Here is a 15115-nt window from a genome sequence, read left to right as displayed (position 1 = left end):
GCGATTTATATGAAGTTGTTCAAAAACGCTTTATTTCGCCAAGACAATGCGTTTCTCACTGTTACATGCATTTGAATGGGAAACTCGCCTGAAACAAAGTATAGGTTTTCATTATGTGAATAATTTTAAAATCTTAGCTCAAACGGCTGCAAAACCTGTTTGCCCAGCACGGGGATATTGAGTTCTATAAGATAAAGCCATAAACATGTTTGTCTGAGTCTTCTATCAAAAGTTACAGCGATTTATATGAAGTTGTTCAAAAACGCTTTATTTCGCCAAGACAATGCGTTTCTCACTGTTACATGCATTTGAATGGGAAACTCGCCTGAAACAAAGTATAGGTTTTCATTATGTGAATAATTTTAAAATCTTAGCTCAAACGGCTGCAAAACCTGTTTGCCCAGCACGGGGATATTGAGTTCTATAAGATAAAGCCATATGTTTGTCTGAGTCTTCTATCAAAAGTTACAGCGATTTATATGAAGTTGTTCAAAAACGCTTTATTTCGCCAAGACAATGCGTTTCTCACTGTTACATGCATTTGAATGGGAAACTCGCCTGAAACAAAGTATAGGTTTTCATTATGTGAATAATTTTAAAATCTTAGCTCAAACGGCTGCAAAACCTGTTTGCCCAGCACGGGGATATTGAGTTCTATAAGATAAAGCCATATGTTTGTCTGAGTCTTCTATCAAAAGTTACAGCGATTTATATGAAGTTGTTCAAAAACTTTATTTCGCCAAGACAATGCGTTTCTCACTGTTACATGCATTTGAATGGGAAACTCGCCTGAGACAAAGTATAGGTTTTCATTATGTGAATAATTTTAAAATCTTAGCTCAAACGGCTGCAAAACCTGTTTGCCCAGCACGGGGATATTGAGTTCTATAAGATAAAGCCATAAACATGTTTGTCTGAGTCTTCTATCAAAGGTTACAGCGATTTATATGAAGTTGTTCAAAAACGCTTTATTTCGCCAAGACAATGCGTTTCTCACTGTTACATGCATTTGAATGGGAAACTCGCCTGAAACAAAGTATAGGTTTTCATTATGTGAATAATTTTAAAATCTTAGCTCAAACGGCTGCAAAACCTGTTTGCCCAGCACGGGGATATTGAGTTCTATAAGATAAAGCCATAAACATGTTTGTCTGAGTCTTCTATCAAAAGTTACAGCGATTTATATGAAGTTGTTCAAAAAAGCTTTATTTCGCCAAGACAATGCGTTTCTCACTGTTACATGCATTTGAATGGGAAACTCGCCTGAAACAAAGTATAGGTTTTCATTATGTGAATAATTTTAAAATCTTAGCTCAAACGGCTGCAAAACCTGTTTGCCCAGCACGGGGATATTGAGTTCTATAAGATAAAGCCATATGTTTGTCTGAGTCTTCTATCAAAAGTTACAGCGATTTATATGAAGTTGTTCAAAAAAAACTTTATTTCGCCAAGACAATGCGTTTCTCACTGTTACATGCATTTGAATGGGAAACTCGCCTGAGACAAAGTATAGGTTTTCATTATGTGAATAATTTTAAAATCTTAGCTCAAACGGCTGCAAAACCTGTTTGCCCAGCACGGGGATATTGAGTTCTATAAGATAAAGCCATAAACATGTTTGTCTGAGTCTTCTATCAAAAGTTACAGCGATTTATATGAAGTTGTTCAAAAACGCTTTATTTCGCCAAGACAATGCGTTTCTCACTGTTACATGCATTTGAATGGGAAACTCGCCTGAAACAAAGTATAGGTTTTCATTATGTGAATAATTTTAAAATCTTAGCTCAAACGGCTGCAAAACCTGTTTGCCCAGCACGGGGATATTGAGTTCTATAAGATAAAGCCATAAACATGTTTGTCTGAGTCTTCTATCAAAAGTTACAGCGATTTATATGAAGTTGTTCAAAAACGCTTTATTTCGCCAAGACAATGCGTTTCTCACTGTTACATGCATTTGAATGGGAAACTCGCCTGAAACAAAGTATAGGTTTTCATTATGTGAATAATTTTAAAATCTTAGCTCAAACGGCTGCAAAACCTGTTTGCCCAGCACGGGGATATTGAGTTCTATAAGATAAAGCCATATGTTTGTCTGAGTCTTCTATCAAAAGTTACAGCGATTTATATGAAGTTGTTCAAAAACGCTTTATTTCGCCAAGACAATGCGTTTCTCACTGTTACATGCATTTGAATGGGAAACTCGCCTGAAACAAAGTATAGGTTTTCATTATGTGAATAATTTTAAAATCTTAGCTCAAACGGCTGCAAAACCTGTTTGCCCAGCACGGGGATATTGAGTTCTATAAGATAAAGCCATAAACATGTTTGTCTGAGTCTTCTATCAAAAGTTACAGCGATTTATATGAAGTGGTTGAAAAACGCTTTATTTCGCCAAGACAGTGTGTTTCTCACTGTTACATGCATTTGAATGGGAAACTCGCCTGAAACAAAGTATAGATTTTCATTATGTGAATAATTTTAAAATCTTAGCTCAAACGGCTGCAAAACCTGTTTGCCCAGCACGGGGATATTGAGTTCTATAAGATAAAGCCATAAACATGTTTGTCTGAGTCTTCTATCAAAAGTTACAGCGATTTATATGAAGTTGTTCAAAAACGCTTTATTTCGCCAAGACAATGCGTTTCTCACTGTTACATGCATTTGAATGGGAAACTCGCCTGAAACAAAGTATAGGTTTTCATTATGTGAATAATTTTAAAATCTTAGCTCAAACGGCTGCAAAACCTGTTTGCCCAGCACGGGGATATTGAGTTCTATAAGATAAAGCCATAAACATGTTTGTCTGAGTCTTCTATCAAAAGTTACAGCGATTTATATGAAGTTGTTCAAAAACGCTTTATTTCGCCAAGACAATGCGTTTCTCACTGTTACATGCATTTGAATGGGAAACTCGCCTGAAACAAAGTATAGGTTTTCATTATGTGAATAATTTTAAAATCTTAGCTCAAACGGCTGCAAAACCTGTTTGCCCAGCACGGGGATATTGAGTTCTATAAGATAAAGCCATAAACATGTTTGTCTGAGTCTTCTATCAAAAGTTACAGCGATTTATATGAAGTTGTTCAAAAACGCTTTATTTCGCCAAGACAATGCGTTTCTCACTGTTACATGCATTTGAATGGGAAACTCGCCTGAAACAAAGTATAGGTTTTCATTATGTGAATAATTTTAAAATCTTAGCTCAAACGGCTGCAAAACCTGTTTGCCCAGCACGGGGATATTGAGTTCTATAAGATAAAGCCATATGTTTGTCTGAGTCTTCTATCAAAAGTTACAGCGATTTATATGAAGTTGTTCAAAAACGCTTTATTTCGCCAAGACAATGCGTTTCTCACTGTTACATGCATTTGAATGGGAAACTCGCCTGAAACAAAGTATAGGTTTTCATTATGTGAATAATTTTAAAATCTTAGCTCAAACGGCTGCAAAACCTGTTTGCCCAGCACGGGGATATTGAGTTCTATAAGATAAAGCCATAAACATGTTTGTCTGAGTCTTCTATCAAAAGTTACAGCGATTTATATGAAGTTGTTCAAAAACGCTTTATTTCGCCAAGACAATGCGTTTCTCACTGTTACATGCATTTGAATGGGAAACTCGCCTGAAACAAAGTATAGGTTTTCATTATGTGAATAATTTTAAAATCTTAGCTCAAACGGCTGCAAAACCTGTTTGCCCAGCACGGGGATATTGAGTTCTATAAGATAAAGCCATAAACATGTTTGTCTGAGTCTTCTATCAAAAGTTACAGCGATTTATATGAAGTTGTTCAAAAACGCTTTATTTTGTCAAGACAGTGGGTTTTAGAGTCTTCATCATTAAATCTCTGGTTGCTTCATTTTTCTATCCTATATCAGATATTTTAAAGGTTATCTTAGGTAAAGTTCCATTGTCATGGTGAGGCAAAGTGCTTTATGTGTGTGTGTGCCCGTGTCATGAACGGCTATAAAAGGCCTATAATTAAAGAACAAAGCGGGGTTTGAGTTCGAGTTGCGGCAGACTGTCACTACTTGTAAATGGAACGCAGCCTTCCTATGGCGGACAGCTAATAACAGGAATCGGACGCGGTCCAGCCAAGTCCACAGCAACCACCATAGCAACCGCCTAGCATGACCTTAAAAACATATTCTGTCTTCATAACTATCAAAATCGTGAAATGATTTGCAAAGTGTGAAAGTGTTACAGCTGCAGAGAGCTATGGCGGTATCTATGGAAGCTGTTTACATAGCTAATAATATACGATGTAACCATGGAGACAGTCAGTCACTTGAGCTAGCGGTGCATGTTTACTACAGTGAATAAGGTGATTGAGTGCACAGCGTCCACACTCTGCAGGGGGTAAAGACATTACTTCAATATTGTTTTATATTGATATATATTAGCCTTCTGTTGACCATCACCTCAGGTTCACCATTACAGTTTCAGATTACAGATGCACACTGTCTAAACACATTCAAAAACTCATGTCTCAGAAATAAGCACAGCTGTTCATGTTTGTCATTAGAGTTTTATTTGTAAGAAAATTATGAACTTCATATTGTGCATTAAATAAAAGAACATTTCACAACTCTGAGTCAACAGAAACAGGTAACAGAAATGTCTCTAATGTGTACAGTGTAGTGTAAGCATTAAAAGATCATAAAGGAAAAACTAACATTTATGTGAAACTAATTGTAATAAAAAATGAGCAGGTGCTTTATAGATTTAAAAGAAAGAATCTGAAAACAACACTTTTTTGGTCTAAGTGATCAAAGTAGAAAACAGAACTGATGTTCAAGAACAAACCGTAGCTGCACTAATATTACACATCTCGATCGTTGTACTGAACAGACATGTTGCTTTTAAAACCACATGCAGTGTGTGACCATGACTGTTCACTGAGACCATGAACGCCACTTCGCTGAAGCATTCTTCTTCTTCTTCTTGCCATTAAATTGGAAGCAGAAGCAGCACGAGCTGATTTGATCTACTGAAAGGAAAAAGCAGAACATCTGAGTTGAAACCAGTCAGCTGAAATCATTAAGACAGGAACAAATTCAATGCAGTGTCTCAAGTGGCTTAGCCTGTTACAACTGTTGATACAAGCTAAATACGGTTAACACACAGTGTCAGGGAGCTCCAGTGTGGGAACTAGTGGCTTTAGGTTTGTAGTCATTTAACTTTCATCCATTCATTCATTTAATTCAGGAGGAAGAAATGCCAGGTTGGTGCAGGCTGGTTACATGCATTTGGTCCCATGCTGTCTTTAATTAAATGACTTGGTTCATTTTATGGCTGGGCTGTATGTGGGGTTATATCATGTTATTTGGGCAGGAGTACCTGTCCCCTGTTAGACTTAGAAAGTTTCTCCATAAGTAGAGTTTCTAACTCTTCTAGCACATCTGTGGCTGACAGCTTTTTGGTGGCTCTTTTTACCCCACACTGGTTGTGAGTGTGTAAATAGCCCCACTAGTTATTTTGGGTTGCAGTTAACTAGGGAGGAAGGGGTGGGTATGCCATGATTAGGTGAATAACAATTATATGTGATACATAAATTTCACAATGCATGCATATATCTCTATCAATTAAACCTGGCCTGAGGGCTGCCATTTTTTACATTCAGTTATTTCTCTTAGAAATGTTGGAACTAAATAATGAATGTGTTACAGTTAAAGTGAAACACTGGTCAGTGTAAATGGCTCATTGGGACACAGAAACCTTTAAATTAAACCTGATATCTAGTGTCAAACAATATCAAAGCTGTAAAAGATGTTTACATTCAGAATTTATAAAACTATGATTGTAAATAAATTCAAACAAGTGAGCTTTTCTCTTTGTGCTGAATATCAACACTGTGGTTTCTTAGACTGTAAGCTGTACTTTAGTGCAACCAGTTGCAGAAGCTGCCACTCCAAATGTCTTTTGATAACAAGAAAAAAATACCTTTTCAGTACACGGCCTGAAGTTCTTCTCCGAAATCTTCTGCAATCGGCTTTGTCTGCTGGTTTGAAGACAATAAACCATAAAAAAGATGATTTAGTCACTTTGTCTGTGTCATGCAGCTCGAATGTGTCGTGTAACGATGTTGAATAGCCGTCGTTATCCCTCTGCTGCGTCAGTAGGATTGTACTGTACAGCATCTCATTGATATGTGAGGAATGCTAATGTAACACGATAACAGACTTACATCATTAAAATATAAAGTGCAGGAGATATTTAGATATTTTTTATATTTATATTACATTTTATAGCTGACGGATATTACTAAATAGATAGAATTTACTAAATAGCTGGATGAACATGAAAAATATGTCTATAATAACAAATGACCATGAGAGCCAGTAGAATTAATTCAGCTGGACACTCAAAAGACGTCCTTAAATGCTCTTTAAGTGGCAGAACAGATGAACAAACAGTTAATCGCTTACTTGAGATGAAATCTGCTCAGCTACTTTGAAAACAGCTTCTAACTGGTTCCTCCTTTAACAGGATGACTGCTCAGGGGTAAGGCCATCATGCAATCCAGCAACCTTTATGGTTCTGCTTTGATTCACCAGGAACTATTAGGGAAACCTTCCAGCGCCTCCTGTGAAAGACACAGGCATAAACACACAAACATTTATTAACATGTTCCACAGTGTTCCAGTTTGATTTTCTTATCCTGTGGACAACAACGTACATGGATGCAGGTTTATTGTTAACTTTTGTAAGGTTTATTTAATGAACATATCCAGCTGCAGCTCCACTGTGATCCTGAACTGGATAAGCACTTAAGAAAATGTGTCAATAAATGGACAAACATCAACTTACTATATTTATCCAAACAGACGGGACCAATAATGCTTCGCTGAGTTAGAGACTTTAACAGACTCTTCTATGTAAGAATGTCTCGTGCTGATATACCTGCAAACTTGACAACAAAGGTTTTTCAGACTACATGTAGCTGTCCTCTATGTCAGCTAACACATTTACATTTACATTTATGTCACACTTATTTCTGCTTTCCCATTTTATAATTACACATTTACATTTATGTCACACTTATTTCTGCTTTCCCATTTTATAATTATTACTTACATTTTGATTAGATACCTTGAGTTTGTAAATGATCAGATTACATAATTGGAATACAATGTATCCAATTCAGGGTTGCGGGAGGATGAAGCCTATCCCAGCTGATACAGGACAAAGACAGGCTGCCAGTTTATTGCAGGGCTAATACAACATGTGTAACAGAAAATCCACTTAAATGTTTGATATTTCTTATAATAATCATAATTATGACTATTATTTAAAGGTTTCTTCATAAATACATTTTGATTTTTTATAACCCCTAAAATATAAACCTGAGCTGTTTCAGATTCTGACCTCTGACCTCAGTGACCTGGCTGTGTCCTCACTGCAGCTCCCTCTTGGAAGTACGTCTGCTTCTTGTCTTCCCCCAGTGTTGACCGCCTGATATCAAGATATCACGTACTGTAACTGAGGAACAAAAAAGGACAAACACTTGCCTTCATTTAAAAGTACATTCATACAGAGATAATCTATGGAAACACACTAGTTCACAGTTTGGGAGGAACCAGTTCCTGTGAAACATTTCTGTATATGAACATCATGTGGAGAATGAATGAAATGAGTTCTTCAGGTGACTCAGCAGTCCCACACTGACAAATGAAATCTAGTTAAACTATTAAGCATATTTGCTCTTCTGAAATCTGTGTTAAACAACAACAAACATAAATTAGTAACAAAAACTACAGCTGAGTATAGGCTTTACAAACCACCAGCAGCCATAATGCTAAATTTTAATCTTCAAATGTTTCTGAGCTGTCTTCAACCTGCTTTTAGCACATTAAAGTCTCAATAAATAAAGTCAATGCAGACTCAATCCTAAATGTTCAGCACACAGAGACACAGAGGTACTGTTTAAAGTTTAGTGTTAACTTGAGTCACTGATCATTCACAGTATTACAGAGTCTGGCAGTCTTTGCATGATGTCCACGTCACTGTAAGTTTCTAGCTGACTCTCAGGTGTGCCAGCAGGAAAGAGTAATAATAACCTGCATCCTGAGGTTTGTCATGCAGGATTAAAGGAGCCAAGCTTTGTTCACACAGCTAGGATTGTATTTTACACTGACCCTGGGTCAGTATCAACTTCAAGAAGACAGCTGTAACTGTTGATAGAAGAATCACACACACATATTTATGGCTTTGCCTTATAGAATTCAGCATCTCAGTGCTCAGGAAATAGGTTTTGCAGCTGTTTGAGCTAAGATTTTCAAGTTATTCACAAATTAAAACCTATACTTTGTGTCGGGCAAGAACTAAATTCAAATGCATGTAACAGTGAGAAACGCGTTTCTCATCAACTTCATAGAGCTTGCTGTAACTTTTGATAGAAGACTCAGACAAACATATTCATGGCTTTATCTTATAGACTTCAATATCCCCCCAATGTGTGTGTGAGTCTTCTCTCAAAATTTACAGCTGTCTTTATGAAGTTTATGGAAAAACGCTTTATTTCACCACGTTAGTGCGTTTCTCGCTATTACATGCATTTGAATGGAGTTCTCGCCCGACACAAAGTATAGGTTTTCAATTTGTGAATAACTTGAAAATCTTAGCTCAAACAGCTGCAAAACCTATTTCCTCAGCACGGAGATGCTGAATTCTATAAGGCAAAGCCATAAATATGTGTGTGTGTGAGTCCTCTATCAAAAGTTACAGCTGTCTTCATGAAGTTGATACTGACCCAGGGTCAGTGTAAAATACAAGTTATTCACATAATGAAAACTTATACTTTGTTTCGTGCAAGAACTCCATTCAAATGCATGTAATAGTCAGAAACGCACTGTCTCGGCGAAATGAAGCCTTTTTGTACAACTTCATGAAGTTAGCTGTAACTTTTGATAAAAGGCTCAAAGCAGAGGGATAACGACGGCTATTCAACATCGTTACACGACACATTCGAGCTGCATGACGCAGACAAAGTGACTAAATCATCTTTTTTGTGGTTTATTGTCTTCAAACCAGCAGACAAAGCCGATTGCAGAAGATGTCGGAGAAGAACTTCAGGCCGTGTACTGAAAAGGTATTTTTTTCTTGTTATCAAAAGACATTTGGAGTGGCAGCTTCTGCAACTGGTTGCACTAAAGTACAGCTTACAGTCTAAGAAACCACAGTGTTGATATTCAGCACAAAGAGAAAAGCTCACTTGTTTGAATTTATTTACAATCATAGTTTTATAAATTCTGAATGTAAACATCTTTTACAGCTTTGATATTGTTTGACACTAGATATCAGGTTTAATTTAAAGGTTTCTGTGTCCCAATGAGCCATTTACACTGACCAGTGTTTCACTTTAACTGTAACACATTCATTATTTAGTTCCAACATTTCTAAGAGAAATAACTGAATGTAAAAAATGGCAGCCCTCAGGCCAGGTTTAATTGATAGAGATATATGCATGCATTGTGAAATTTATGTATCACATATAATTGTTATTCACCTAATCATGGCATACCCACCCCTTCCTCCCTAGTTAACTGCAACCCAAAATAACTAGTGGGGCTATTTACACACTCACAACCAGTGTGGGGTAAAAAGAGCCACCAAAAAGCTGTCAGCCACAGATGTGCTAGAAGAGTTAGAAACTCTACTTATGGAGAAACTTTCTAAGTCTAACAGGGGACAGGTACTCCTGCCCAAATAACATGATATAACCCCACATACAGCCCAGCCATAAAATGAACCAAGTCATTTAATTAAAGACAGCATGGGACCAAATGCATGTAACCAGCCTGCACCAACCTGGCATTTCTTCCTCCTGAATTAAATGAATGAATGGATGAAAGTTAAATGACTACAAACCTAAAGCCACTAGTTCCCACACTGGAGCTCCCTGACACTGTGTGTTAACCGTATTTAGCTTGTATCAACAGTTGTAACAGGCTAAGCCACTTGAGACACTGCATTGAATTTGTTCCTGTCTTAATGATTTCAGCTGACTGGTTTCAACTCAGATGTTCTGCTTTTTCCTTTCAGTAGATCAAATCAGCTCGTGCTGCTTCTGCTTCCAATTTAATGGCAAGAAGAAGAAGAAGAATGCTTCAGCGAAGTGGCGTTCATGGTCTCAGTGAACAGTCATGGTCACACACTGCATGTGGTTTTAAAAGCAACATGTCTGTTCAGTACAACGATCGAGATGTGTAATATTAGTGCAGCTACGGTTTGTTCTTGAACATCAGTTCTGTTTTCTACTTTGATCACTTAGACCAAAAAAGTGTTGTTTTCAGATTCTTTCTTTTAAATCTATAAAGCACCTGCTCATTTTTTATTACAATTAGTTTCACATAAATGTTAGTTTTTCCTTTATGATCTTTTAATGCTTACACTACACTGTACACATTAGAGACATTTCTGTTACCTGTTTCTGTTGACTCAGAGTTGTGAAATGTTCTTTTATTTAATGCACAATATGAAGTTCATAATTTTCTTACAAATAAAACTCTAATGACAAACATGAACAGCTGTGCTTATTTCTGAGACATGAGTTTTTGAATGTGTTTAGACAGTGTGCATCTGTAATCTGAAACTGTAATGGTGAACCTGAGGTGATGGTCAACAGAAGGCTAATATATATCAATATAAAACAATATTGAAGTAATGTCTTTACTCCCTGCAGAGTGTGGACGCTGTGCACTCAATCACCTTATTCACTGTAGTAAACATGCACCGCTAGCTCAAGTGACTGACTGTCTCCATGGTTACATCGTATATTATTAGCTATGTAAACAGCTTCCATAGATACCGCCATAGCTCTCTGCAGCTGTAACACTTTCACACTTTGCAAATCATTTCACGATTTTGATAGTTATGAAGACAGAATATGTTTTTAAGGTCATGCTAGGCGGTTGCTATGGTGGTTGCTGTGGACTTGGCTGGACCGCGTCCGATTCCTGTTATTAGCTGTCCGCCGTAGGAAGGCTGCGTTCCATTTACAAGTAGTGACAGTCTGCCGCAACTCGAACTCAAACCCCGCTTTGTTCTTTAATTATAGGCCTTTTATAGCCGTTCATGACACGGGCACACACACACATAAAGCACTTTGCCTCACCATGAGAATGGAACTTTACCTAAGCTAACCTTTAAAATATCTGATATAGGATAGAAAAATTGAAGCAACCAGAGATTTAATGATGAAGACTCTGGGTTCTGTAGTGACCTGAATGACTCTTTGCATACAATTTATTGAAGAGGACTTTAGAATGCACTTTACATTTAGACTGTTGCTGTTTAATTTTTTACATTGTTGCGGTGTTATGTCATGAATAAAGTTCACCTGCTGGGGGTTTGATGGATCAGATCATCATAATCAATGGGTCCTGAGGTTGGCGGGACTGTCTCTGGTGATGTCACCATGAAGGAACAGCATCTGGCACGTGTTGCTGAAACATCCCAGTACACTGGTGTAGTTTCCTCTCCAGCTGTTTGACATTTGACACTTCAACATTAAGGAGAAGAAGAAGAAACAGTGTTAGGTCAGGTGACCACATGGTTTCTAAAGTAACTGACAGGAAGTAACCAGGCCGTTAGAAATGGATGGCATGTGTTTAGAGTTACTGGAGTTGGGTAACTCTACTTACCAAAAGCAGAAGCACACAGATGAAGGATCAGATGCTGAATGTTGCAGGAACATGCTCGTGCGGTGGTCATTCAGTGCTGCTCCGGCAGGTTAGACAGTCCAAGACTGATATACTGCCCATCTGAGAGTTTGAAAACACACATGCAAAGATTTATTTTGTATTACAGTCAAAGTTGGATGTTCATTTTTGTCCTTTAAAAATGTTTGTGTATTTGAAAGCGCTAACATTTAAGGATGACTTGGATCGTCTCCTTTAAAGGGGAGACAAGTGTATCCACTGATCCACGTCACTTTACCTGGATGATGACTCCTCTCCCCCTCACTCAGAAACGCTCCTAATATAACCAAGCAAATAAATAATATTGAAGATTTACTTACATCATTACAAAAACAGGAAAAACATCTCCCTTTGATTCTATTTCTCCATTCCTGCTGAACATCAGGCAACAAATATCTCAATAAATCACAGTAAAATGTAAAGCACATGTTTTCTCTGCTTTGTCTAACCTCTGCAGAGCCTCTGTCAAGAAAAACATATCTGTAAGCATAAAACAAATATACATTTCATAACACGTCACTGGACAAACCTCGGTCAGTTGATTTCCTCTGTGCAGTGTAGACGAACATCAGTCAGCAAGTCAAGGTGGTGAGATGGACTGGTGTCCTTTGTGACTCTGCTGGTTCTTCTGAGGAAATACCACCGTCTCTCCACACCGTCACCATCTGTGAGCACAAACTGCTGCTCTGCTCTGCCAGCATGTAGGAAATCACATATCACACACACAGGGGTGAAGAAACATTAGAACTCAACTTTGGATACTTTAGATCTAAACAGATCAAAGTAGCTCTTAGCTTCAACAATCAGTGAACAGACAAACAATGATACCATACTGATTCTGTATGAATACAATATGGTATTTTCAATACAGGTGTCAAATTAATTTACTAAAACTAATACAGATATATGTATTTTTTTTTTTATAAATTCGTTTGCTAAATTATAAGAATATATATTTTTTCATTTAACAATTGCAACTGAAAGAAATTAAATATTGAACAAAAATATATTGTCACATTCTGAGCATGCTCAGCATGCTGACAGACTTGAAGTTGCTACAGATTTTAAGAAGTGATAATTATAGGGAAAAAACTTCTCTTTTTCATCCGTTTAATCAAACATTTGATGCCTTAGATGTCTCAGTCCTATAGCATTCTGCAACTACAACTAAGCTGAAGCTTGGATTTGGCTGCAGGTGCCCTGTACATCCTTCTCAACATGTGGGTACCATTTAATCACACTTCTTCCTGAGCTTTGCTTCGTCACAAGACCAAAGGTGGCATCCCGTGTCACGGTCATATCATCATCCAGAAGAAACATTTGAAGAAACATCATGGAGAAGAAACATTTACGCGCCTCCCGGTTTTGTTTTCTGATCCTGCAAAAAGACTGAGGACAACAAAGCCCAGAGAACACGAGATACACAACATCCAACATTCAGACTCAACAGCCTCCATAAATGAAGAGCACCAGGTTGGTTCAGTTATAGTAGATGTCATGGAATTTTTTAAATAAAGTCTGCAACACAGAAAGAGCTGTGATCATGCTATTTATTACTGTGCACAGGAGAGCAAACACACATCAAACATCACAGTTCAGTCATGTCAGCTCTGCCACTTCACGTGTCTCGCTATGAAACCTAACGGATCAATGGTTATGCTGTTTTGTGCCCTTGACGTTATCAGCACCTGTAAAGGGAGTTGTTTTCTCAAACTGCTGAAGTAAGTTCATCTAGTTTTAGAAACCTTCATTGAACAGTCTATAACAGTGTCACAACTAAGCATATGCATAAGCACTTAAATGCTTTAAATGAGAATAACATAAAATTTCTATTACAGGAGCTAGAGCCTGTCCCAGTAGTCATAGGTAGAGCACACCTGGACAGGTCACCAGTCTGTCAGAGGACTAACACAGATGCAGCCTGACTCAATCCTAAATGTTCAGCACACAGAGACACAGAGGTACCGTTTAAAGTTTAGTGTTAACTTGAGTCACTGATCATTCGCAGTATTACAGAGTCTGGCAGTCTTTGCATGATGTCCACGTCACTGTAAGTTTCTAGCTGACTCTCAGGTGTGACAGGTGTGCCAGCAGGAAAGAGTAATAATAGCCTGCATCCTGAGGTTTTTCATGCAGGATTAAAGGAGCCAGGCTTTGTTCACACAGCTAGGATTGTATTTTACACTGACCCTGGGTCAGTATAAGTATCATACAGTTTAAACGAAGCACTGAAACTTGCACATATTTATTACAGATGCACTGAAGCTAATCGAGATATTTGCTGTCAGTCTGTGGCTGCGATTAAACACTTTACTGGAAACTTTATTAACTAGTAACTTCGTCAGTCATGACAGAAGCTAATATTTCTGTGCTAACATCGTTTAAACAGTAACAGCTTTACTCCAATATAAGCTAACGTTTACACCGTAACTTTAAGCTAGCACCATAAAGACGGTAAAACACGTAATAACATCTACAAATGCATCTTAAAGCTGTTATATTAGCACTCGGTGTATTACTAACATAACCACATTAACATTATTGACACTCGCTGGTCTGACTTTTAATAGTCATTCTATAAATGCTGTCCGTTTAAACGGTCTTACCTGTACACACTCCTGTATCCACCGGATTGCAGCCAGAGTGGATTCTGGAGTCTTCCCACGCTCCTGTTAGTGATCCTCCATCTGGATGGATGATAACAACCTTCTGAACAATCTAGCAGGAGATGGTCCATATCTAGGGGATATGGACTGACAACAGCCGAAGCGGGTGAATAAAGTCACCCAGTCGCTAGCTGTGCGATTACCCAGCATACACCAGCACAATATTAGGCACAGCACCACCATAGACATTTTCAGTGGTTTTGAATGCAGGACATGGTTATCTTACCTTGTAAAATGCATGACAATAAAACAGCTAACCACCATAAAATGGTATTGTGTATGTATGTATGTGTGTGTGTGTGTGTGTGTGTGTGTGTGTGTGTGAGAGAGAGAGAGAGGGGGGGGGGGGGGAGAGATCAAAGGCGTGCGCTTATGTTTTTTCTTGATCAAGAGTGTGCCTCCTCTCTCTTATTGGATGTATGGTATAGCATGTTTATTCAGGTGCACCTTTGAAGTCTATGAGAATACTTTGCAGCCTGGTCTGAGTGGTCATTTCTGCACAGACACAATGAAGCGTGCACTCAGTTTAGAGGAGGCTGTTGCTGCAGTTTTGCACTCTCCACAAGCAGTGGAGATACTTCTGACAGCGAAGAAGAATTTTTGCCAGGCACCGAGGAGCTTTGCAGCTCATGTGCGGAGGAGGAGAAGGAGAAGGAGGAAGAAGAGCAGGAGGAAGAGACAAGACTGGAGGATGGCCAGTGGAGATCTAAAAATGGAGAAATCATGTGGCAACCCACACACGAAGAG

The 15115-nt window shown here is 38.1% G+C and overlaps 1 long non-coding RNA gene across 10 annotated transcripts; it reads right to left on the bottom strand.

Annotated features, from left to right (window-relative positions):
* Positions 1-5430: 5430 nt before the first annotated feature.
* LOC146699773 (uncharacterized) lies at positions 5431-14660 on the bottom strand. 10 transcript variants are annotated; one of them, XR_014922463.1, is made up of 8 exons: positions 14595-14609; positions 12232-14499; positions 11871-11979; positions 11646-11765; positions 11342-11503; positions 7369-7482; positions 6429-6586; positions 5431-6001 (listed from the first exon to the last, which is right to left on the bottom strand). It is a non-coding gene; the product is annotated as an uncharacterized LOC146699773 (long non-coding RNA). The 10 variants fall into 10 exon arrangements; XR_014922464.1 differs by having other exon boundaries at positions 5432-6001; positions 12232-14389; positions 14595-14660; XR_014922467.1 differs by having other exon boundaries at positions 5433-6001; positions 12232-13091; positions 14309-14645.
* Between the last annotated feature and the right edge of the window lie 455 nt (positions 14661-15115).

The sequence above is a fragment of the Copadichromis virginalis genome, linkage group LG10 (genome assembly GCF_057382275.1).
Source record: "Copadichromis virginalis isolate Kocher_CV1m ecotype Utaka linkage group LG10, C_Virginalis_male_GT1.1, whole genome shotgun sequence".
Classification (NCBI taxonomy): Eukaryota; Metazoa; Chordata; class Actinopteri; order Cichliformes; family Cichlidae; genus Copadichromis; species Copadichromis virginalis.
The sequence above is the reverse complement of the archived record's forward strand: the minus strand, read 5'-3'. Positions and strand labels throughout refer to the sequence as shown.